Source organism: Acomys minous (genome assembly GCF_964271855.1).
Source record: "Acomys minous genome assembly, chromosome: 1".
Classification (NCBI taxonomy): Eukaryota; Metazoa; Chordata; class Mammalia; order Rodentia; family Muridae; genus Acomys; species Acomys minous.
The window spans coordinates 161,945,177-161,972,793 of NC_140483.1; positions in this window are offsets into that span (position 1 = coordinate 161,945,177).

Consider the following 27,617-nt stretch of genomic DNA (forward strand, 5'->3'; position numbering starts at 1 on the left):
AAATAGCTTTCTCTATATGAGTTGCTGGGACCTTTTCACAGTCTCTTTTAGAAAACTGTGGCATGCAGACTCACTGTAGGACTCCTAGAACTGTCTGATTCTTGGTACTTGCTTTATTTAAGTGACAGCTTACACAGTAGCAGTGTGGACTGCTAATGTAAACACAGCATTTCTGGCTCTTCTCACTGTTATCTGGGGCTCACCACAAGAAGTGTTCTGTGTTTATTGTTTGCTCCTTTAGACAATATCTGTTTTATCTTTCTCAGAAACTTTTTGTATGGACCAAAGCAACAAATATTTATTGCCATGTATAGAAGAATGTGAGACATGCAACAAAAGCACTTTGCAAAACACATAAAATTGTTGAGCCTGTCTGAAGTCGGCTCCCTTTATCCAGTGCTATTTCAATGTACCAGGTAAAAGCTAGTGAACCTAAGGCCACTGTGCATCCTAGGAATACTAGGAGAGGGTCAGACTGATGGGGTGGCTTAATGGGAACTAAGTACAGACATTTGCAGTAGGCCATTCTTAGAGAGCCAGCCAGCAGGAGCAGGATAAGTATCTGGAACCTTCCTTAATTCAAGAGTGACCTTTGACAACCAAGACTAAAGATGTTTCTGTATTTCATGGCCATGAGTATGCTACCAGTATCTTGTTTAACCTGCTTCAAATGAAATGTGCCTATTGTTTTCCTTCTCTTTGTCTCTTTTCCCCTGTGTTCAGTGCTCATAACCATCTCCCCTCCCGTAACTAAAAGGCAAAGAGAGAATATCCAAAAAACAAAATCAGAAATGAAAAGGTGGACATGACAATTGACACCAAGGAAATACAGAGAATCATAAGGGCATACTTTAAATATCTGTATTCCACCACATTGGAAAATCTAAAAGATATGGATACTTTTCTCTACAAATAGCATTTGCCAAAGTTAAATCAAGAACAGATAAACAATTTAAATTATAACTCCTAATGTCATCAAAAGTCTAACCACAATAACAACAACAAAGCCCAGAGCCAGATGATTTTAGCACAAAATTCTACCAGACTTATAAGGAATACTTAATACCAATACTACTTAAGTTTTTCCATAAAATAGAAAGAAAAGTAATATTTCCCAATTCATTTTATAAGGCCACATTTTCTCTGATACTCAAACCACATAAAGACTCAACAAAGAAAGAGAAAAACAAAGCAATTTTGCTTATGAACATAGATGTAATAAATTTGCAACCCAAATCCAAGTACATATGAAAAAGATCATCTATCATGATCAAGAAAGCTTCATCTCAGAGATGCATTCAATATATGAAAATCAGTGAATATAATCGACCATATAAACAAAATGAAAGACAAAAACCAAATGGTCACATCATGAGATGCAGAAAAGGCCTTTGACAAAATCCAAAGCTCCTTCATAATAAAAGTCTTAGAGAGATTAGAGACACAAGGGACATATTTAAACATAGTAAAGGTAATCCACAACAAGCCTATTGCCAACATCAAATTAGAGAGAAACTCAAAGCAATACCACTAAACTCTGGAACAAGACAAAGTTGTTCACTCTCTTCACATCTATTCAATATAGTACTTGAAGCATTAGCTAAAGTAATAAGACAACTGAAAGTGACCCTAAAAATTCAACCAGGGAACTCTTGCAGCTGATAATTACTTTAAGCAATGTGGCTGGATACATCACTGTGAGATTAACTTTCTAAAAAAGTAACCCTATTATATACAAATGAAAAACAGAAAGAAATCAGGGAAGCAAGGCCTTTCACAAGAACCTCAAATAATATAAACTGTCTTGGGATAACTCTAACCATGTAATTAAAAGATGAAAACTTCAAGTCATTGAAGAATGAAGTTGAAGAAGATATCAGAAGATAAAAAGATCTCCTATGCTCATAGATTGGTAAAATTAACATAAGAAAAATGGCCATCCTACCAAAAGCAATCTATGCAACTCCTATCAAAATTACAACATAATTCTTTACAGATTGTGAAAGGACAATTCTCAACTTCATATGGAAAAACAAACAAACAAGCAAGAACAGGATAGCTAAAACAACCCTGAACAGTAAGAGAATTTTTGGAGGTTATCACAATCCCTGGTTTCCAGTTGTACTAAAGAAATATAGTAGCAAAAATCAGAAGGTATTGGCATGAAAACAGATATGTTGATCAATCAAATCAAATTGAAGAACAAGCCATAAATCAATAGACCTATAAATACCTGATTTTTTAAATAAGAAGCCAGAAATACACACTGGGGAAAAAAACAGCATTATCAACAAACTGTGCTGGTCAAACTTGATGACTGCATGTAAAAGAGCTAGATCTACATCTATACCCTGTACAAAACACAAGTCCAAATGGATCAAAGATCTCAACATAAATCCAGAAACACTGAAGCTGATAGAAAAGAAAGTGGGGAACAACCTTGAATGCATTGGCACAGGAGACAACTTTCTGAACAGAACACCAATAGCATAGACAATAAGATCACAATTTAATAAGTGGGACTTCATAAAACGGAAAAGCTTCTCTTAGGCAACAGACACTGTCAATTGGATGAAGTGGCAGCCTACAGAATGCGAAAGGAATTTTGTTTTTTAACCAACTCCATATCCAATAGAGGACTAATATCCAAAATATATAAGGAACTCAAGAAACTAGATATCTAAAGCCAAATAATCCAATTTTAAAATGGGGTACATATCTAAACAGAGAATGGAATAATAAAGGAATGTCAAATGGCTGAAAAACACTTAAATGTTCAATGTCCTTAGTCATCAGGAAAATGCAAATCAAAATGACTCTGAGATCCTGTCTTACACTTGTCAGAATGACTAAAATCAACAACACAAGTGACAGCACATGCTGGAAAGAATGTGGAGCAAGGAGGACACTTCTCCATTGCTAGTGGAAGTGAAAACTTGTACAGCCACTAAAGAAATCAATACGGCAGTTCCTCAGAAAATTGGGAATTCATCTACCTCAAGAATCAGATATACCATCTTTGGTACCCAAAGGACACCCCATTCTACCACAATGACACTTGCTTTGCTATGTTCACTGTGGACATTATTCATAATAGCCAGAAACTGAGAACAACCTAGCTGTTCCTCCACAGAAGAATGGATAAAGAATATGTGAAACATTTACACAGTGGGGGATTACTTAGCTGTTAAAAACAATGACATTGTGAAATTTGCAAGCAAATGGAACTAGAAAAAAAATCACCCTGAGTGAGGTAACCCAGACCCAGAACAACAAATATGGTATGTATCCAATTATAAGTGGATATTAACATTTAAGTAAATAATAACTAAGCTACAATCTGTAGAGCCAGAGAGGTTCGATAAAGAAAAGGTCTCTGGGGGTGGGTGGGAGGGGCTAAATATGCCAAGGAAGGGGAAACAGGATATATTTTGCTGGTGGACTCGGGGAGGGAGGGGACCAGAGTGAAGACAGATCAGGTTAGGGGAGATGGGATGGAGAGAGTGCAAGGAGAAATAGCTAGAACTAGGGCCATTTGGGAGATGGTGCGGAAACCTAGTGCAATGTAAACTTCCTGGAATCAACGAGAGTGATCCTAGGGAGGACTCCTAGGAATGAGTGATACAATAGTCAAAACTGGCCATATCCTATAGCCAGGAAAGGCTTTCAGTGGTGGGACTGGGTTACATTTGGTTGTTGGCCAAGCAGATCCTGTGGAGATCCCCAAACAACCTAGGCTAATGCTAGAAGGACAATATCCACACAGCTCATGGAACATGAAGAGATTGAGCTGGTAGCTGCATGGAGCCTATACACCTATGCTGTAGTCTCTTTGGTGTGGGTACTCTGCAAGCTACCAAAAGAGAAACTTGGACACGAAGCCAGACACCAACCTTTGATCCACAATCTGTGCTGCCTGCAAGATGTGCTGGGGCAATGGTGGCTCAGAATTTGTGGGAGTGGCCAACCAATGTCTCATTTAACTTGAGGCCAATACCACAAGAGGGAGCCCATGCCTGACACTGCTTGGATCCTCAGGAACAAGAGACTGCATAGCCCAGAGACCTATGGTAGAACCAAACTTGACTGATCTAAAAGGAAGGAAGGAAGGAAGGAAGGAAGGAAGGAAGGAAGGAAGGAAGGAAGGAAGGAAGGAAGAGGGAAGGAGAGGGAGGGAGAGAAGGAAGGAAGGAAGAAAATCAATGAAATTATTTCTGATATTCTGCTATATTTACAGATCGGTGCCTTGTCATACTGTCATCAGAGAGGCCTCCTCGGGCAGCAGATAGGAGCAGATGCAGAGACCCACAGCCAGACAGTATGGAAAGAGAGACTCTAAACTGTCTAAACTGGAGGTCTGCATAGTGTCCTTCTACTGGGAGTTCTGGGAATCCTGAAGAAGAGGGAGTGGAAAGATTATAGAAGTCAGAAGGGACAGAGGACAGCAGGAGAACACAGCCCACTGAGTCAACTAAGCAGGGTGAACATGGGCTCACAGAGACTGAAATGCTAAGCATGGAGCCTGCATTGGTCTGCTCCAAACCCTTTGCATATGTTATGGCTGTTAGCTTGGTGTTTTTGCCAGACTGTGAGTTTTGACTCATTTGTCTGCTCTTGGGATTTTCTTCCTGTGAGGTTGCATTGTCCACCCTTAGGGTGAGGGATTTTGTCTTGTCTTGTGTATTTTGCTTTGTCTGATTGGTTGCTGCCCCTTGGAGGCCTGTTCTTCATGAAAGGAGACAGAAGGGAAGTAAATGTAGGGAAAAGGAAGGTGGGGAGGGGGAGCTCAGAGGAGTGGAGGGAAAGGAAACTGTGTTCAGAATATATTGCATAAGAGAAGAATTTATTTTCAATAAAGAGTGAGAGGAGGGAGGGAGGGAGGGAGGGAAAGAAACAGAAAGGGGGAAGGAGAGAGAGAGAGAGAGAGAGAGAGAGAGAGAGAGAGAGAGAGAGGAGAGGGAGAGAAGGAGGGAGGGAGGGAGAGAGAGGGAGAGAGAGAGCTCTGCAAGTTCCAGGGACTTCTTGAGAGTAGGAGGCTGTTTACTTTCTGAGTATTAGAGAACCTTCTCTGGAATGGAATGTTTTAGTTCAGAAGATATTTCTGCATCATATACACACCCGTAGACATGTATTCACCTGTGCATGCACGCATGTGCACACACCCCATACATCATTTTTGTGGTTCTCCCATGAATACATTTCCCCTCTTCCTCAAAAGAGGAACTGCTCTCATGGAATCAAATTTTAATGAAACAGAATCACAACTGGACTGTGATAAATAAAAAGCAGGAATAGTAAACTAATATTTGCTACAGACACTGAGATTGGAAGCTTATCTGTTTAGCTTCTGGCTGAAAGGGGAATCAATTCTTGAAATACACTGATGAGCAACAAACACCAGGACTACCTACTTTGGCTCAGAGCTAAACAGAAGCAGCAGAAGAAACTCACCGGAGAGCAGAACGGAGGCAGCAACAATACAGAATGGTGGACTGTTTGCTATAGCTGCTTCCTACAATAAATTATAGGGCAGGAAGTGTGCCAAATGAGCCTCTGGATTTAGGTGAACAGCTTGGGGAATATAATATTAGTACCCTTCTTGGATAGCTATTAGTTGGCACTTGACAAATTAGTTCAATAAAGAGATGAGCTCAGAAAATATTTAGCCAGATTAAAAGCAGAGGGGAAGGAAAGTAAAATCTGGAAATTGTAACACTTGCAAGGGTCTTTAATTTCCAACTGGTAATAGATAAAACATACAATCCCCTCAAGTGACAAAGGCTGAGTTTCTGGGTAGAGACTAAATCAACACTGTGAATGACAGCTTTCAGAGGCTTTAAAAGCCTCTGCATTGACTAACATGGCATCCAGTAATCTCTTTCCATTAATGAGCATACAGATCATCTATAGTTGTCTATTACTCTCATAGTACCTATAACGAAGGCAGAAGTGTGCCCCAAAATGGGATATTAGTGTGATAAAGGATACAAAGAAGTAGCTAAAAATTTTAGATCATTGTATACCTGGTGTAATGAGAGCTATCAATTTACACTAAAAGACCCCAGCAGCTCAGAATGTAAGATGCTGTAGTAGTTACTTTTCTCTTTTCTGTGACCAAATAAAAAGCAACTTAGGGTGTTAGGGGTTTATTTTAGCTGCCAGTTCAAGGGAATACAATCTATTATGGTAGGGAAGTATGGTGGCAGAAAAATGAGGTGACAGGCTATTGTCAGGACAATATCACTCCCATTGTAAGGACACAGAAAGATGAATGCTCATGCTTAGCTTACGTTCTCCTTTTATTCAGTCCTGGACCCCAACCCATGAGGTAGCCCTGCCTACATTCAGGGTAAGTCTTCCCTTTTTAGTAAAACCTTTCTAGAAACATCATCATAGACAAGCCAGAAATGTGTTCTCTGGTGTTTTTAAATCCAATCAAGTTTACAATTAAGATAAGTCATCACAGTGGTCAAGGAAGTGGTCAAGGAAGTGGTTCAAGGAAGTGGGCTTGAAAGATGATTTCCCAATGCCTTTTCCAATAGGAGCCAGAGAGAACGATGAAAAGGGAAGAAGTTCCCAGCATGTAGAAAGCCACAGAGAATAGTGGACAAGGAGCCCTTCCCAGAGCAGAACAATCAAGGAGCATGTTCCACCCTCAATCCAACAGCATCCTGTGACATCTGTTTAGCAAGAAAGGAGAACTTCTATGGACTTGTGCCTTTCCCTGCTCCCTACTTCAGAAGAGAGTGTTTAATGCTGTATTTCTGTTCCTGGTCAATCACTGTACATCAGACATGTAGGAAGATAAATGCCAGGTCACCAGATCCGAAAGATTCACATCCATACCTGGTACTGAGGCTATCATGTGATCTCCATGGGAGAGCCTAATAATGTGTTCAAAGAGAATTATAACCTGCTCCTTAGAGAAAAAAAAATGGATAGAAAAGAAAGACAGTTTGCTACAAAGAGATAAGACAGTAGGAGACATGTTATGACTCAAAGACTCAGTGCCCCTGCCCAGAAGAGTGTTGTATCTCACATTGCCTTACTATCTGTCATGGCTGAGTGACTTGTGGTGGTCAATTAAATGTGATGAGAAGGAACACACTCCTCTTCCAAGCAAAGGTTATAGAGGCAAGTGGGTAACTGCTAAACAGTGCTTCTTCCTTCCATGAGATGAGCCCACATCCAGGTAGGAGCCTCTTCTTTAGCCATTTCCCCATATGGTGACCTGTAACAAAATTAAGCTGATCTATAATGACTATGCCATGTGAGCAAAAAATAAATTATTCGGCTACCAGGGATTCAGGGATGTTTGTTTCTAATGAAAAGTCTAGGCTATACTTATAGTAAACGCATAAAAACCATGAGTATAAGAGGATTACAGCAGCACAGTAACAGAAAAGCCAAACAAGTGTCAAAGGGGATCATTGGGGAGAATAAAAGTCCTGGTCAGAGGATCATATAAGAAGGCAAGAGGAATGCATAAATAACTAATGCATATCACTTTCTTTCCATATTTCCTCAGCCTGAAGAAAGTATGTGACCAAGTCCAATAAAAGTAGAGTATAGTGACTAGATAAATGGCTCAACAGTTAAGAGCACGGAGGACTTGCGTTTTATTTCCAACAGCTGTGTCATGGCTCACAACCATCCAAAACTACAGTACCAGAGAATCCAGTGTCTACTTCTGGCCTAAGTGGATACCACATGCAGGTAGTGCACATAAAAACATAAAGGCAAACATAAATGTAAAATAATATCTTTAAAATAAGAAATAGAGTACATCAGTGTTAGAGTTATCTAAAACTTACTATGTATCAAATATTAATTGCTCTCCAAGATCCTTGCTGCTTTATGGGCAAATCCTGGCCTAATCTAAGATGGCATTGTGTACACCCTGCCTCCCAAATTATTTCTGATTGGATACTTTAAAAGCTGATAGACTAGAGTTGGCCAGAGAAAGAAGTGGAAGGCAGGACTTCCTGGGAGAGAGAAAAGGACTCTGGGAAGAAGAAAGAGGGGAGACCTTTTCCCCAGGAAACAGGAGAGGAGACACACATGACTTTGGGCCTGGAAGGTATAGCTAGCCATGTGGCTGGATGGGGCTAGGTGGTCAGATTAACTTAGATGAGCTAGTTGAGAATCTGCCCAGCTAAAGTCTAAGCTTTGAAATATTAAAGGATCTTGGAATCTTTATTTGTATGGCCTAAGGGCTGCCCTAGGTTTTAGGCCTTTTCACCAGGAGACATAAGCTGCTAGTCTTCTATACATCAGGGAGAAAAAGTAAATACAAGTGAGTAATGATGTGATCAGCCATGAGACCTGGCCAGAATTTGGGGATGGGCTGAAAGCTTGGATTTCTCACAAGCGCTAAACTCATAGGGCGCTTTGTCTTTCCTCCCTAGAGACATGAGATGATAAAACAGGGAAAAGTTGATTACATGACATGACCCATCAGCTGGGCCAGTTCCTGCTTGTGGGAGCAGCATCCCTCCCAAGGTCTCTTCGTAATAAACGAATAATAAACATTCCACTAAAATCTTTAAATGGATAGAGGAGTTTAATTATAATAATTTAATTTTCAGAAGCAAAAGCTGCTTTTATACAATTACAGTGAGGCAACTTTTAATTAACTTTGGAAACTTTCCTTTGCTTTGGAAATCTAATTAAAAATACTTAGGGAACTATCAACATAACACAAGATTCAGGAGGGGGTTAGAGACAGTGTTGGGGAACACATGTAGAAAGAGCATCTTTTGAAAGGTAGGGTCTCCTACATTCCAAAAAACTCAACAGTTTCTTTCCCTCCTTGACGTCACAGGACAGCACAGAGAGATTTTACCAACAGTAGCTCCTGTAAGTGAGATTCCCCTAAGTGATGCACTCTTTCTTCTGCTTTCAGGACTCTCACTGTTTGATGTAGGGAATACAAGGAAAGGAGTGGCTAGATTTGAAGATTAGAAAGTGATATGACACCACAGATTAACCTGTCCTAATAAGGTTGTAAATTCTGTCCTAACAAAGTACATCTTTGCTTGATTTATAGCCTGTCCATCATGATGTGTGCTCTAGAGGATGAAAGCACAATCTCAGTCATAGAAATCAAGTGGTCCATGATACTGCAGCATCAGCATCCCCAAAAAGTTATTAGAACTACAGTAAGGATCATCTAGCCCAGCACAGATCTTTAGTCTGAGAGGGTACTTGAATGCAAGGCTCAGATGTAGCATATAAAATTTCAAGTCTGAGAAGCTCTGGGCTAAGTCACTGTCATCTCTATGCAGGCGCTGCCAGTGACTCGCTTCAGGATTCTTTGGGAAGCTAGTTTGGAAAGTAGATCAACATCTCTGTCCCTAAATGCAAATATAAAGAACCCAGAGATAAGGCTCAGGTCTCTGATCTCAGTATGCCCCTCAGAGATCCTGGTATGACCACAGTTTGAGATTCATTGACAGACTCCAGGGAATTACATATTAGACAGTGATCAGGAAATCAGGACTCCACATACAGGCGGGCACTCCTCCTCCCATCACACACACATACACTTCTTGGCCTCAGTTTCCTTATATGTGACACAAAGAAATCCATATTTATGACCTGAGGTATGCTAAGCAGAGAAAATGGCTGGGAACTGCTACAAAAATGTCAAGACATTATGTGTGTTTTCTTTGTCGACAGTAACATCATCAGACTAAGCTTTGTCACTGAAACCAGAGAACCTTCCTTTAACTCACTGCAAGACCATAGGCCAATCAGAAGCACCTACTATAATCACAGCCTTTCCTAACTACCAGATCGCTAGGTACAAAAGGTAATCTAGATCACTAGTATCTGGAGCTCTAGAATCTTCCATCTGCAATTAACCACCTTTATGTGGAAGCCACCCTCCCCAGTGAGAGAAGAGGCCAGAGAAGTCTCAGGAAAAAAAGAGTGACTTTGAGACAATTGGGGTTGTTATGCAGCTGTTTTTTCCTGAGTGAAAAGAAACATATCCTTCCAAATGGAGGCAGAAGTCCCACAAGGCTCATGAAACTCCCAAGATGAAAGAATCAGAAAACTCAGGGAATTTACAGGCTTCACTAGGCCCCTCATTGAGATTGCACAAGCAGTAACAATTGCTAAGAGAGGGACGGCTCTTTAATAGAGTTGCCTTTAAGCTATGCAAGGAACTCTAGTGATGCAGCCTCCATGAGTGAGTACCCATGCTGGGGTGGGACCTCTCATTGTTAGAGTGCAAAACTCACTCGTCTTCCTGTAACTAACTTCAATAAGCTCATTGGTTCAGCAATCTGGAATTGGATGCAAATGCTGGGGTGTGACTCAATTGGTACAGTGGTTACCTAGTATGCACAAGGCTCTGTGTTCAACACCTAATACTGCATAACACCAGGCATGGTGGCCCACATGGGTATCCTCAGCACTCAGGAGACGGAGGCAGAAGGAAGGATCAATGTCATTCTCAGCTACACAGCAAGTTTAAGGCAAGCCTGAAATATATGAGACCCTGCCCCCCCCCAACCCTGACCTCTCCAATTAAGAAACATTTCTTTGTTCTGTCATCGGTGCCCTGTGTGAAATCAATAGACAGTTCATGTTTTCTTCTCCAAACTCACACAACAGGGGACAGTGGAGAAGAGTAGATAGGTATTTTCCATGTTGGAGCATGTATTTTATAAATCAGTGGCCTTGGTTTTCTGCATGAATCCCTTCTGAAATTCTGAAAGCACAAAAATAAGAATTAAAAATAAAAATAGATACTGGTTCTCCAGTGACTCGGACTCTTCTAGCTCACTTGACCATGTACTTTCACTCCAGGTGTTCCACATGTAACCAGCTGACCCTAACTCTTGAAGCCAAGCACCTCTATCAGGGCTTGGCAGGAATCTTAAGGCCACACTGACCCCCTGTGGAAGTCAGAGGCTGTAACCACTGCTCTAACCTCAATCTCCCACCTAGCCCCATCCTATCCTGACAGCAGTCAAGCTAGGTACCAGCTGCCACCTCTGAGGCACAAACCCTGGGAGAAGCTGCCTGTATCCTTGAGAATCTCCTCATTCAAACAAGGACAAGGGACAGGGGGCTGTCCTCATTCCAGCCTACTGACACCCATCACAGAGCCACCATGCCTTGGCTACACATTGCTACAGTCATATTGGTGTCCTCACTACTCACTTGTTTTCGGTGAACCTTCCTTCCCGCTCAAAGACATTCACTAGCTCCAGGCAGTCAAGAGTGAAGAGGCCCATCTTCTACCTGTGCTATGTTAGGGTTTCTGTTGCTGTGAAGAGATACCATGACCATGCAACTCTTCTAAAGGTAAACATTTATTTGGGGCTGGCTTACAAGGTCAGAGGTTTAGTCCATTATCATTATAAAAGAAAGCATGGTGGTGTGCAGGCAGACATGGTGCTGGAGAAGAAGCTGAGAGTCCTTGTAACAGCATGGTCTGATGCTTTGTGTTTGATTGTTAACTATGTCGCTCCCTGAGGTCCATGTGCTGTCTTTTATGAGCAGACACTCATGTACCCCAAATACTGTTCTGTAACCTTGCCTCCCTGTTTGGCCAATGAAAAAAAGGCCTACACCTGGGCAAGGTAGAAGGGTGGAGTAAAGATTCATGGGCTTGGGAGAGGGAAGCATCTTGGAAAGGAGAGGTAGGTTTCTGAGGAAGAAGGAAGCAGAGTGGCTGCAATGGGTTAGCGTGGAGAAGAGCACATGGTTAGATCAGTGTGGATGGAGGAAAGTGGTCCAGATGAAGAATATTAGCAAGCATTTTTGGAATTATGGATGGGAGTAGCCGTTATAGAAATTATTAAAGCATATGGCATGGGACAAGGGCTGGGAGATATGAAAGGTAATGTAGGTGGTAATACCTGCCATGCTCCAGGTGAAATGAGGCTATTCTAAAATCTATCAGGTGTCTGCGTATTTCTTGATTGTGACAGCAGGTTAGATAATACCACCAAAACAATTATAAGGCTAATAATAAACATTCTTAGGCCATACTTTTTAATTAAGAACAGCAAGTTCTACATCTGGATCAGCAGGCAGTGAGAAGAGGATTCCACATTGGACCTGACTTGAGTATCTGTGATCTGAAAACCCACGCCCAGGGACACACTTCCTCCAACCACCTGCATCTATTCCAACAAGGCCTTACTTCCCAATTGTGCCACTCTTGGTGAGCCTATGGGGGCCATTTTCTTTCAAGCCACTGAAAGCCTCAAGGTCTATCCCTAAGCACCTCTTTCACCCCACATCGAGTGTCCCAGAGATTTCAGGGTCTTACAACTCTCCCCATGCCCACAGTTCTCTTTTTCCTCACAGGGTATGGCTCAAGCTCTCGTCTAGCAAGTCTCGTCTAGCAAGTCTTGGATGCTCTCAAACCACTGGATCTAGTTTCTGTTGTTGTGAGAAAATACCATAACAAAAAGAAATATAGGAGAAGACTGAGTTTATTTGACTCCTAATTTCCTTATGGCAGGAAAATCCTGGAAGCCAGCACTTGAGACAGCTGGTCACATCACATACACAGTTAGGGTAGAGGACAAGAATGTACTGACTCTGCCAACTTGCTTTCTTGTTTTGCTTATGTTTATCTAGCATTCTATCCTCTTACATGGTTTAGGGCCCCAGCCTAGGGGGCCTGAGGACTGTGACTTACCTTACTCGGCTCAGCTGGGTGCTAGGGTCCCTTTCTCCTCAAAAAAAAAAAAAACCTAGATTTGGGGAAACAAAACCTGCTAACTTTCTTCTCTGTCATTCTGACAACTGGTGTCTCTTCTCTCCTTGTCTCACCTTCAAAGCGACTATCACAGCTGGAAGGGGCTGTGCTCCAAACCCCAAAGAAATTTCTTTCAGAAATCAGGTTGCCCCTTCAACAAGGCATAGCCTGTCTTTTAGCATCTTACTTAAGCTGTTCAAGAGCTCAGAGGAGAAAATGACCTGGATCCTCCAGTCCTATGAGTTTCTCATTGCCCAGTGACAGAGGACAGGTAGACATTCTACGTAATGTGGAGAACTTTCTTGTGTCCATCTGTGGGAACAACATTCTCGTGTATGTCTTAAGCTGCTATCCTTGGCTACATCTCACCCCAATTTCTTTACCTTGCTTCTCCCAAATTAAGATGCTTACATACTACTTGAAATTCCACCCTTCCATGGGAACATTTTGCTGAACATAGCTCCAGATGGGCATGAGACAAAAAGGATCCTTTTCTAAAAGTGAGAGCCTATAATTGACTCAACTGCATATCGTGAATAGCTCTTCCTGCCAACGACTCTAAGTCCTGTGACTCACTGTTCCATGCTGTGGGTGACCGTCACTTCTTTAGACATAGTCCTACTTCATGCATTTGGGGTCTTTTTCAGTTTAGGTAATTATAAAGCAAGGAGCTGGAGAATTCCTAGTGTGATCATTTTTTCAATTTGTGTGATACTCTGCTCACAAAGATTCTTTGAAATGGTTTCTTACTTTTTCCTTTAATCTGGCAATATCCTTTTAATATTCTGTAAGTGATTAACAAATCTTGGGAGAGACAAAAACATGTTTATAAAAACAAAACAGATGCTTCAGGTGTGTTTATCAAAATAACGGGATGCCCCTTCACCGTAAAAAGGAATAAGGCTCCCACACCTGATGCAACATGGATGAATGCTGAAAATACACTGTGACCATGTGTGTCATCTGTGTGGCAGGCTCTAGCATCATCTTAGATGCAAATCTCTGGGCATGTCTGTGTGGAAGTTTGTAGACTGCATTCATTGAAGTGGGACGATCCACACTAAATATGGGTGGCATTATCTCATGAGCTGGGGTCCCAGACTGCATAAAAAGGCTGAAGGCCAGCATTCGTCCCACTCAGCTTTCTGACTGCAGCTGCAATGTGGCCAGCTGCCTCACTCCCCTACATTCTATGCCTTCTCCATGATGTTGAAATCCAGGCAAGCCTTCCCTCTTTAAGTTGCTTTTGTTTGGTACTTTGTTACAGTGTCAAGAAAAGTAACCAGTGCACATGAAATAGGTGCCTCTATTTACCTGGAATGTACATAGTAGGCTACCCTGCGATGCACATAGAACACCGAGGTATCCGCAGGCTGAGATGGACAGAGTAGGGACTTGAAGAGTGATGACTAAAAGGTATTGGGCTTTTTTCTGGGAGGTGTACATTAGGCAATTTGGTGTGATGGTGGCACCACTGCAAACATCAGCCCATTGTCCTACTGTCACATATATTTTAGTTGGGTCATGTGGTATATAAAATATATCTCAATAAAACTGTGTGAAGGGGCAGAAGCACAGTGGAGAAGACCAATTCTGCTGCCATCCAGGCTCAGATCCAGCACTTTGAGTTGGTCCACTCCAACATCTACATCACCTACTAGATGCTGGAGTGTGTGAAGGAAGCAGTTCTGCAGAACCAAATGTCATCACTAAATAGGGCCAGTCCTGGGTACTTCAGGTGGCCCCTGGAACTGCTGCTACAGCAGCCAATGCTGCTTGCCCTACGGTAGATGTGGGGCGGGGTGGTGATGGTGGTGCCGCTGCTGCCACTGCCTTCATGTTATAGGCAGAAAGGGAGAGCATAGCAAGCCTCAGGGAGACCAACTTTGAGGGCATGGAGATGGGCAGCAGCCTGGAAATCACATAGAACCTCCCCCCAGACTCTGGACAAGAGGATATCCAAGATGAGTCCCTGTGATGGTCCAGTATTTATGGTGCACCAGAAACCTTGATCCAGACCAACAACTCAGTGAATGAATATTTGCATGGAAAGCTATTTAGGCAAACACACACACACACACACACACACACACACACACACACACACATACATATATATATATGTATACATATATACACATACTGTGTGACACACTGCAGTTTCCCATGTGACTACAATGAATGAATATGCAATTGGGAGGTGGGAAAAATGAAGGAACAGAGAGGTGCGTGCTGAGGTCCATGGTACATGCTAATGCTAGAGACGATGTGGATGCCCATGATCCATGCTCCCACTGGCTGTAAAGGGCAAAGGAGCTAATTTTTCAGTGGCATTGATGCTTCAAGACTTACAGTTGAGAAAGAAGGACATAGAAATATTCTGTGACAACCCCTATCCCTCCTACCCACCCACCAAAGTAACAGCCTAGATAGGAAACTGTGGAAGAGATTTTTTTTTTATTCAATTGCCATTGCAGTCGTAGCCTTCTCCTTCCTCTCTTCCTGGTCCCACCTTCCCTCCCTCTTCTCCCTATTCCCCCTCCCTGACTCCTCAGAAAAAGGAAGGCCCGCTTCCTACCAAACCACCTCAGCACATCAAGTCACATCAAGACTGAGCACAACCTCTTCAGTTGAGGCCTGGCAAGCCAGTCCCACCAGGAGGAAAAGATCAAAAAGCAGGCAACAGAGTCCATGTCAGAGACAGCCTCTGCTCCCTACTAGGGTACCCACATGAAGACTAAGCTTCCCGTTGGATACATATGTGTAGGTGGCTTGGCCCTGACCATGCATGGTCCTTGGTTGGTACTAGTTTCTGTAAGCCCCCCTGGCCCTACATTAGTTGACTCTGTTAGTCTTCTTGTGGAGTTCTTGTCCCTCTGGGTCCTTCTATTCTTCCCCCTACTTTCCCACTAGGCTCCGTGCCCTCTGCCTAATGCTTGGCTGTGAACCTCAGCATTTGTTTTGATCTACTGCTGGGTGGAGCCTCTCAGAGGACAGCTATGCTGGGCATGCATATGCAAGCTTAGCAAAGTATCATTAATAGTGTCAGGGGTTGGCTCTCTCCCATGGGGTGGGTCTCAGATTGGGCCATGCATTGGTTGGATATTCCCTCTATCTCTGATCTGTCTTTATCCCTGCACATCTTGTAGGCAGGGTAAATTTTTGGTCCAATGTTTTTTTGATGGTTTGGTGTTCCCTTCCTTCCACCAAAAGACCTGTCTGCCTAGAAGGTAGCCTACTCAGTCTCCATCACACCTACTACTAGAAGTCTTAACTAGAGTCACCACCATATCCTTCTAGGACCCTAAGCTGTTGTAGGTCTCCAGCTTGTGTCAGAGATGTCCCCATCCTGGGTTTCTCTTCTCTCTTCAAGCCTTCTGGCCTCCAGCCCACACTCTCCTCACATCTGTTCCTCACTCTCATTTCCCTCCCTACCCCCTCTCCTACCTTGTTTGCTCTCCACATTCTATTTTATTTCCCCTTCAGAATGGAATTAAGGCCTCCTCCATTGGGACCTCCTTGTTACCTAACTTTTTTGCAACTGTGAATTGTCCTATGGTTATCCTGTAATATATGACTGATATCTGGTTATAAGTGAGTATATACCATGTGAGTATTTTCTCGGTCTGGGTTACCTCTCTCGGGATTATCTCTTCTAGTTTCGTCCATTTGTCTGTGAGTTTCATTACATCCTTGATGTTAAGAGCTGAATAGTATTCCATTGTGTAAATGTACCACAGTTTCTTTATCCATTTTTCTATTGAGGGACGTCTGGGTTATTTATAGTTTCTGGCTATAATGAATAAAGCTGCTATGAACATAGTTGAACAAATGCTCGTTGTATGGTGGAGATGGGTCTTAAGGCAGAGCTATTCTCAGTTTTCTGAGAAAGCACTAGACTGATTTCCAAAGTGATTGTACAAGTTTGTACTCACACCAGCAATGGAGAAGTGTTTCCCTTTCTACACATCCTTACTAACATGGGCGGTCACTTAAGTTATTGTTCTTAGCCATTCTGACAGGTATAAGATTGAATCTCAGAGTCATTTTGCATGCTGAAGTGTAGCTCTCCACAGCTGATGGCTTCCGGTGTGGGTACAGGGTAAAGGGCTGGCTACTAGAAGTTTGACCATGCTTCAGTGACTATATAGGCAACACAATTTGGACTTCTGGGTTTTTAGCTCTTCTTTTTGGGGGGTTCACATGGGCACAGGCAGACCTGGAAGGACTGGGAAGTGAATGTGATTGGGGCACATAATGTAAAATTTCCAAATAATCAATAAAAATATTATGAACAGAAAAATGTTGTGAAGAAATAAAATAACTACAAACCAATGTCTAGTAACCTCAGAGAACTCAAAAGGCCAATTGGAGATAGTGAGAGAGCGAGGAACATTGGAAGTCTCCATCAGAGGTTTGAGGGCACAGTATGTGGAGAGTGTCAAGAAAAGCCTTTTATAGGCCCACAGAGAATGGCAAGTGAAGTGTCAGAGGCTCCTTGAAAGATCCTCATCTACTGCACACAGTGTTGATCTACTAGGGACTCCTAGCACACTAATGAAGTCTCAAAGTGGATCCAAAGCTCGGGCAGTGGCTGCTTCCCCCTTCTTTCTTCTTTACCGAAGTCTCTTGAGGTGACTTTGCCCTCCTCCAACCCCACATTTCCCCATAACTACACCAACCTGATTGATTGCTATTGGTGCTAGCATGGGATGGTCTAATTGGCCCTTTTAAAGACTTATACATTGCACAATAAAGTTAGATCTACATCTTTGAGTCTGGTCTCCCAAGTCTGATTCCTGGAATTCTGTATGGGCTCTGTTGTCATTCAACCCACTTCCCTCAGTTCCTGATTCCCACAGAGATATTCCCCAGGCCTGGCCATCCCCATCTTCCACAGCATGTGGTACCCACCAGCTCTAAAGTCAGACTGTAGGGCGGTGGCACCTTTCCCAGTGCTGACATCCTCAGCCTTACGTGGGCCCCAAACTCTGGACACAGGCACCTTGAATCATTTCCTTGAAAGTCAAGAGGTAAGAGCCAGAGAGGATGGACGACACCAGGAGTACAGGCAATCTAAACCAGCACAAGAAAAACTCATATGAACTCACACTGTAGCAGCATGCACAGGGCCTGCATGGGTTTGCACCAGGTCCTCTGTACTTATATTACGGCTTCCAATTTAGTGTTTTTATGGGATTCCCAAGTGTGTGAACAAGTGGGTCTCTTCTTTGGGGCTCTTCCATCTTGGTTGGTCTTTTCCAACGTTAATGTTGTAGTTTTTGTTTTATCTTATTATATTTTGTTATATTCAAGAAAGAAGGAATGAATGAGTGAGTGAGTGAGTGAGTGAGTGAGTGAGTGAGTGAATGAATGAAAAATCTAGCCACTAGGGTAAAGGTTAAAAACTGAACTGTCATTTATATCTGCTGGGAGAGGGAAAATCAGTTCTCTCCAATGGAATGACACTGGGTATACCAATCACTCCAGGACAGGGCTCATATTCAGAAGTAATTAACCTACATATACTGGACTCTACAGTTCTTCTGTCTGTGTGATTTTATTTGCTTATAATTGGGAGGATTTTGTTTTGTTTTGTTTTGTTTTGTTTTGAGTGATATGTTAGTTTGTGTTCATGGTTTTGTTGTTGTATTGGGGTTTTGTTTGCTTTTTTGAGAATGAACTTAAAGTTGGGTAGTTAGGGATGGCAAGAGGATCTGGAAGGACTTAGGGGAGGGAAAGAATAAGATCAAAAAGTAGCAAAAGCCAATAGATAACAAAAACAAACTTGATTTACAACACCTGTGCTCTCCAAGATGCCATTGCCTTTGTTAGGTACCAAGGCTCCACACATAGTTCACCTCAAACACTGGGCTTCCCAATATGATCATTCATGTCCCTGTCACTGAGGAATGCTACCTAAGGAAATGGCTAATTGCAAAGAAGGAATCAGGGTAGACAGGCTGCCACAGGGTAGACAGGCTGTTGCCACAGAAGAAGCTGATAGACTGTGCCTCAGTAATGACGAGAACCCCCCAGATCCCAACCCAGAACTCCTGAAGCTTCTCAAACCTTCAACCATCTTTGAGCATCCCTAAAAGTCAAGGCTCCACAGAGCAAGCTTTCCCCATTGTTAGTGAGTCAGAGAGCTTGAGCTTCCGTCTAAGGGCATTAACTGCAAATTTATATTTGAAGCCCTGTGTGCGGTTTTTTATGCATCCTTAAATACCAAAACATAATTGCCAATGTCAATACATAATGTTTATTTCTTTCAGAACCGACATTTTAATTTTCCTGGGCAGGCGGGGGAAAAATGATATGCATAAAAATAATGACAAATATTAAAAGTCTCCCAAATAAGGAACTGGGATCACCCTCATAATCCTAAATTTAAATGCACTCACCATCGCTGCCACATTAAAGGTCTGATAAGCCAAATTAGGTTCCATGTAAGCATAATTAATCTTCTTTTTCAATGAAGATATTACAAGGGCGTTAATTTGAATCCCAAAGGCCTTTGGGAAATTGAATTAGATAGATAAAGCAAATATTTGACCTTTTGCAGATAATTACTATTTTAAAATATTCACAATGCAAATGAACAGCAAGTAAACCTTAGGTGTTCCTGGGCCCTGCCAAAATAAAATGCTTTGTAAATATTCATCTTAAAATGAGGCAGGTATTCTACTCTATTCAGACTTAGCTTTTCACATCCAATTTGTAAGCATAAAACTCCAGCCGTGGGTCCTAGTGTTTATTAACAAATAATTGAATGGAAATTGGCCAGCACTGATTATGTCAAATTTGCAAATTATCTGTTATCATTCGTAGGTCATTAAGTTTCCAGAGACAGTCAGCTATGGAGACTCGGTTGCTACAGCAATGATCCCAAGGCCAGCCTTAAATGGAGATCATGTTCCACCAGGGAAATGATTCACTAGCAGGAATGGTGTGTTTGTCATCTCTGAGGCCAGGTAAGATGGCAAAGGAAGGTCTTCCATCAGCGCCCCACTCTCCCATTTTGGCCTCCTGGCCCAGTAGAGAAAGCACAAAGACCTAGGTGTGAATCCTGCTCTTGCAGTTAACAGACTAGGGGACACTAAACATCTCTGGGTTCAGTTTCCTCAACAGTCAATGGTAGGCATGACCCTTGAGATACAAGTGTCAGAGATGCACGGATTTGTGTTTGCGTTCTGATCATACTCCAGATAATCAAGCATACGGGTTGCCCAGTCTGTAAAATGATTCTGTAACATTCCTACAACCTAAAAAAAGACTCATCAGAAGCTTTGAAGAGTGTTTTGCCCAAAAGCTACTTGGTTTCAGCACTACCCTACCTGAGAATACAAGGCTATTTCGCATGCTCCACTGCAAAGAGTATCAGGGCTGCCTTTACCTCTTCCTGGTTCCACAGAATCTGTTGCTCTCATTGAGTCCTGTTGAAGACTGATCCTGAAGGTTCTGTCACTCTCAGAGAGATGTCCAGGCCACCCTAGCTATGGGCTTAGTCCAAGTGTTTGTTTGACACCCTGTTTCCTGTCCACAGGGCTTTATAGTGGAATTTCATTCATTACTTAGATAAGGACTGTTTTTATCTCCATTCTACAGAGGGAGAAAACTGAGACCCAGGGAGATTAAGGAAACCTTTAAAATAGAACACCATGGTTCCTATGTTTGACTCCTGTGCAGTGTTGCATCTATACTACACAAGAGACTATGTTAGAGCTATTACTATTACCATCATAGCTCGAGCCTAAATACCCTCTCCATGAACACCATCTTCTCCAAAAGCACAGACTCTTATCTCCCATCAGTACAGCAAATCACATGGTCACAGTTCCTGCTGGCCAGATATGGAGCACAAAAGGACTGGCCAGAGGACCTATGTGGTTCCCAAGACAATCTATATTACAGGATAATGCATCTGGCTCAGGAATAAGATGGTTGGAGTTCAATCTTTATTTGTATTTGTACCAAAAGAAGGAAAAGGAGGATAAAGAGAAAATGGAGGAGAAGAAGGAGGAGGAAGAGGAAGGAGAGGAGGAGGAGGGAAAAGGAGGAGGAGGTGGTGGTGATGACGGTGGTCATGGTGGTGGAATGAATCAAAAGAAAGGAAAATGGGAGCTACCTTATTTCATTAAGCTTCAGGATCTTTCAAGGGCTTGAAGAGCTGGCTTCAAAGGTTGCGTGCCTAGGTAACCTGGTGGAGCAAAGACAGATTCCCTGCTAGCAGTAGAAAAAGAAATGACAAAGAGAAAGGAGGATGCTGAGGGTGTGAACTGTAACCACTTAGGAATTACCCCCACCATCCCAGAGCCATCACTCTTAGGTAATAGTTGCTGACCTCAAGCTCCTGAAGTTAGACCTTAGAGCCATCTGGTGAGTACTGGGTTTTTCCTGTGAATGCAGGGAGTCTTGGCAAGATCCAAAACTTGTACAGGTCCTGACCAGACTGAGGGCTGCATCTTTCAGGCATGTCAATCACCTACACTCCTAGTTGATGTACAACATTATGCCAAGGCCCAGCGTAGGGTCTCAGGGAAAAGAGATTGACACATTGAGGTCAGATAACAGAGCTCATTCACACTCACCCTTCCCTGGCAGGGAAAATCCAGAGGCTTCAGTTCCAGGAACTGTCTGAAATAGTCATTTAAAGGACCAGCCTCAAAATCCTTTGCCCCAGCTTACTTAGGCTGCAGTTTCCTATCTCTTCGCGTAAAGCAGAATAGAGGCAGGTCAGATGACATGGAACTATACACTTTCCTAACCATATAACCCCCCAGCACTCAATGTTCTCACTCCAATTAGTCTGCTTTGCTAGCAAAATTATTTTTTGCTGACCTTATTGATAAGAGGAAGTAAAATCCAAGCATAGGGTTACTAGAGATTGATAGGCTGGGACCTGACAAATAATCCAGGATCTTTCTGGATACCAGCATCCTGAGCAGGGTCCATGACAGATTCTCTTGCTGTGGGCAGTTTGGCATCCCCATGACTTGAGGTAGGGTCTTGGGGCTGGGTCATGAGTGGTGCTGAAGCTACATCAATATATAGTGCTTTGGAAGAATAGAACAGCACCAGTCTCTACAGATGTCGGTCTGGTCCAAAGCCAGCCCAACCTGTTCCTGCCTGGGTCATATTTCAGATCCTTTAATTTTTCTGCCTTGAATTGTTGCAAGTTGTTTTTGCTTTATCTTGGGTTTTAGCATCCTGTCCAGGACTCAGGCAACCATGGAAGGAGGGTCTTTTAGATGCACAAAGCCATCATTCATCTTTGTGTTAGTTCTAGCCAGATAGCTTTCTTCCACATAAACCATCCTAATGTCTGTCACTTACCTTCTTTAGCTCTGGCTTCTGCCTTTTAGGAGCCTTTAAGGTGGTCCTCTGCATCATGTATGTGATTCTTCACAAAGCCCATTTCACCATTGCTTCTGGGGATGCTGTGATGAGTCTTTTGCCTACTGTCCATTGTCAGAATCCTGGCACATCTTCTTTACCTCATATAGCTCTTTATAGTTCAGCAAACTATGTGCCTGTCTCCACCTTTCTCTCCTCATGACTTTATTCTCTAATTCATAAAAAAAATTACTCTATTCTAGCATTCAGGTGAAGCCACATGGAGTTTTAGTATTTTCTTTTGGATTCAGAAAAAAAGCAAAACAAAAAGCAAAACAAAACAAAACACTTCCTAGAGGACTAGCCACCCACTGAGTTTTAAACAATATTGTCATTTACATTTTCACAAGGCCCAAGGCATTCTTGAAGAATATGAATGCATACTGATGTAGTCACAACTGTTTTCTAAGCACCATGTCTTAAGCCCTGTGCAGGATGCCAGCACCAAACTACATGTGCCACTTGATTGTATGCTCTGTCCTCAGGAGATCCCATGAAGGGCAGACTCCCAGGGGTCCACAGGCTTCATCTGATGCAGTGATCTATTTTCATGGCTGTTGATACTCTTAAGATATTGCACTTGCACACACAACAACCCCCCTCTCACCTGCTGCTGCTGCAGAGACCAAATCAAGAGTGATCCAAGTCCTGCAGCAAGTAGCATCTAAGAAGCCAAAGCAATGCAGGCTGAAAAGCAGCTCCTGACAATAAGAACCCAGCTCTGCTGCCTCCTCAGCCAGTGCTCCCTCCCTCCACCACACCTGCTCCCTGCTTTGTTGCTATGCTTAAGATCACATGGGAAAAGAATAAACAATATTTTGGTCCAGGCAGTATTAGGAATGGCAGGCCTTGTAACAGTGAAGACTAGGGAAAACATGCCATACAAGTTAGTAAAGATAAACAGGTGCCCAAAGAGCCAACCTGGACCCTGCCTTTAAGGAATCCAAGAATTTGGTAGGAAAAAAAATGGACAAATAACAAATGAACCAAGAAAGTATTGCAGAAATGTCTGATTATTATCAAAGTGCACCAATTCTAGAAGCATAAACTGAGGTACTTTGGGGTAAGATTATGCCTGGGATTTGCCAGGCAAGTATGACTTAGTTACCAGCAGACAAATCTCTCTCCAACTCCTTCATAAGAGCACTTGTCATATATCTGGGGCCCTCTTGAGTCATCAAAATAGTTCCCCTCATTTCAGTGTCCCTAGCCATACCACCAAAGCCACCTCTTTGCTATAGAAGGAAACACCCAAAGGTTCTAGTCTTATGATCTTGATGTTTCAGGGGAGCTATGATCCATCTTACCAGAGCTCCTAAGTATTGCAGGAAAGTGGCTTTTTCTCAGAATTGTATACAAAGTCAAACTACTGAATGAGAGGAAGAGCAGAAGACAAAGATCTTTATTCTTAAGAATAACTAAGACAGGATGTGAGATGGCTCAATGATAAGAGAGCTTGCTGTACAGGGCATGAGGACCTGAGTCTGAATCTCCAGTGTCCACATAAAAAGCCAGACATGGTCATGCACTCACTGTGACTTTATCCTAGTACTGTGAGGCTAAGGATAGAAGGATCACTGGGGCTTGTTTCCTGTTAGCTTAACTCCTGGTTGAGGAAGAGACCCTCCCTTGAGGTAATAAAATGAAGAATCAGAGTAGGATACCCAAAGTCCTGTTCTGGTCTTCATGTAGATATGTACATGCATATATAGGCCCATGTATTCATGCGTGCATGTGCATGCACATACACACACACACACACACCATGTACTACACTCACACTTACGCACACAAATGATCAAAGGATTAAAGAGGTATAAAAATACTAGAGGAAGTGCAGAAATTGGCATCTTCAAACAATATAACTATAAACTGCTGCAGCTACTGTGGAAAACAGATGGGCATTTCCTCAATAAATTAAGCATAGACTTACTGTGAAATCCAATAATGTCATTCAGAGGGGCTTTAGAAATGTGCACAAAATCTCACTGCAGCCAAAAATGGTGTGGTGACTAGTTTTGTCAACTCCACACATGCTAGAGCCTCAACTGAGAAAATGACTTTATAAGATTAGGCTGTAGGCAAGACTGTAAGGCCTTTTCTTAGTGATTCATTGGAGAGGGCCCAGCCCATTATAGGTAGGCTAGTGTTCCTGACTTCTATAAGAAAACAGGCTGAGCAAGCCATGAGGAAGAGGCCAGTAAGCAGTACTTCTCTGTGGCCTCTGCATCAACTATTGCCTCTAGGTTCTTGCCCTGCTTTCCTGAGTTCCTGTCTTGACTTTCTCTGATGATGAACTGTGAAGAGGAAGCAAAAAACTGAGTAAATCCTTTCCTCCCCAACTTGTTTTTGTCATGATGTTTCATCACAGCCCTAGAAACCCTAAGATGGATGGAAACAAAAAATATCTGTCAATAAATGAAGTGTTGAAGTGATGGTTAAACCAACTCACTCCAGCTTAACTGGCTTTGAATCTCCTTAGAAATTGAGGCATGCCCAGGATATCTATGATGTTTCCAGAGAGGGTTAATCGAAGGAGGAAGACCTACTTTGAATGTGGGTGCCACTGTCCGAAGGCTGGGGACTTGCATTGAGTAAGAAGATAAAGAGACAGCCAGCTCAATGTTGCCCTCTCTGTCCTTCCTTTCCCACCAAGATGTGAATCACAGTGTTGGGCCAAGTTGCTTCCCTTGCCAGGAGAACACACTGAAACTATGAGCAAAAGAACCACTTCTTCCCTTGAAGGTCTTCCTGTCGAGTATTTTTCCAGAACGACAAAATAATTACCATGAATGGGTAAATAAAATGTGGTATATCCATGCAATGAAATAAGATGCAGCTAAAAACAAGAAAGAACAACATAACAGGTGAGCCTTGAAGACACTATCTTATGTGGGCAAAACCAGACACACATATGATTTTTGTTTGTATGAAATATCCAGAAGAGACAAAGTCACAGACACAGAAAGCAGATGAGTAGTTTCCAGAGGCTATGTGGAGGAAGGACTAAGTAGTGACAGTGTTTCTTTTAGGGAAATGAGAGAGTTCTAGAATTGAAGTATGGTGGTGGATTTTCAGTATCATGAATGTACTAAACATTCTAAAACATTGAGAGTAGACTTATAAAGGAATGGCTTCTGGGAATGAGTCAGCATCATGGAAAGAGCAGGTCACAGGCCCCAGTGTCTAGGACACTCCTTTTGAGCAGGGAGGACACAAAACACCCAGTCCCCTGCACACCTCACCATCCTGATCATTTCTGCAGTGAATATTCACATAATATAAAACATATAAATAATATTTTATTGGGTTTTAAATTTTAGAGCCAAAACATAGAGAAATAACAAAAGACCATTATGGGAACAGAGAGAATATAAATGTTATGAACCTTGATAATGCAAGAATAATTATTTAACAAAAATCAGGCATTGTCAGGAGACACAGAAGAAAATGTAAGTATACGTATTTCTTTATTTTTCAAAGCAGATATCAATACTTTCAAGCCAAAAGGAATAAGTCAAGAACCAGAGACATAGCATGTGGCTAGAACACACAAAGGCAGTCAGGAGAACATCTAAGGATCCCATGATCATAAAGCTCAGTGAGGGACAGTAGGGCATGAGCAGGAAGCAGACAACTAGACCAGAGAGGGGCCAGTCTATAGTCTTCAAGGCCTGTACTTACCTACAGCTTTACAACAGACAGGTAGGTCCCATATGCAAATGGTTCCACAACCTTCTGAAACAGCATCATGAGCTGGATACATTTGTTCCAACCTATTTGCCCACTGGGGATATTTCATATAGAAACCATAGCACCCTCTTTTCCTATGTGTTTAAGGTAGGGCAACCTGCCCCATGGGCCACAGGAACTTCGTTTGAACTTCAGTGGCCCAGCTGGTGGCAACTGTTGACTTAGTCATGTTCAGGAAGATGCTGACAGGCAATCAAGGATGTCAACCCAAGAGAAAGTCTGGGGCTTACTGAGTTAATCCTCCAGATGCTGCACAGCCATATTCCAGCTGACGGTCTAAGTCTGTGTGGTCCAGAAGCTCACATTGCCCTCCATGTTCCTACCTTGTCTGGTGAATTTCCATTTTGTTGTGAAAAAGACAGATAGAAACCAAGCCTAGGAAAGCCAGGCCATGGGAACCTGATGTGAGACATGCCTGGGCTCCTCTCTGAGAGTGCACCTGTATGGAAAAGAGTTGGAAACAGCTGGCATGGCAATTCTGCTTCTCCCAGGACTGAGCTGGAGATGGTTTTCAGTGATTCAAGCATCACCCACTGGTGGGAGCATTAATCGCAGTTGTGGCCTGAACTTGACACTTGTGATGCTGTCATCTAAGACCTGTGCAACATAGAACATGTCCAGCCCCTCTAACCTTACCTTTCTTATTCCCCAAATAGAGACAGTACCATGGTCATGGCGGATTAAGATAGTGCAATGATGGAAGAAAAGGTATTTATAAGCTATTCACATGTGCTTATTCTTTGACAGTTTCACACATGAATATAATAGACCCTCATTACCCTCTCTTATCTCATCCCACTCCCACTAAAGCATTTATTTTTCCAAACATGCTCCCTCCTACTTTCATCCCCCACTCCTGTGTTTGTGCACATATGTGCAAATGTGTTGGTGTGTGTATGAATGTGTGTGTGCCCCATCAAGTTTAATGAGGGCTGTTTACATTAGCATGGGTGGAATCATTATTTACTAGGGTATAGAGAGCTACCCATGGCTACACGCCTCCCCCAGTAGCCATTAACTACCAGTGTCTTCCCCCCTGGCCATGATGGAATATTCACAGTCCCAGTCTTCTGTGCAGGTAACTATACCTGCTGTGATTTCATGTGTGCAATGACCATGCCATATAAGGTATGAGTAATATTGCATTTTATTTCATATGATTTGTATATTTTCATATTTATTTTATATGATTTTTATATAATGATTGGTTCACTCCCTGGTCAGTTATTTGGGAGCTGTGTTCTGGCTGCAAATGGGATTTTTAAGTCTCTCCAACACCCACCAGGCTTCACAAGACAGTGATGTCATGTAGAGAACAGATTACCATGGCTCTTTGCAAAATTCTATAGAGAGCATCCATGCCTGGTTTGGGGTACCTTAAATTGTCACTGCAGAATTACGGATGTTTTCTCCTCCCATTCCTCTCTCATCTTTCTACTAGGCATCTTACCTCATGGCCAGCTCATCTTTAACTCTACAGCACATGTAGAGACAGCACCAGCATGCTACAGAGGCAGACTGGATTTGGAAAGAAGCCAACTCTGAATTGGGCAGACTGGGCTTTGGTTGCTGTAAGAAAAGCCTCTGTAGAAAAATAGGACCATGTCACCTAAAAATTACATGGTGCCTTATTCCTTTTGTAAACTTTTATGGGTTTCTTTTTTCTTATTATAAAAGTAATACTGTTTCTTATAATATTTTTATTGTAAGCAGTATCAGTAATATTGTTTACTGAAGAGAA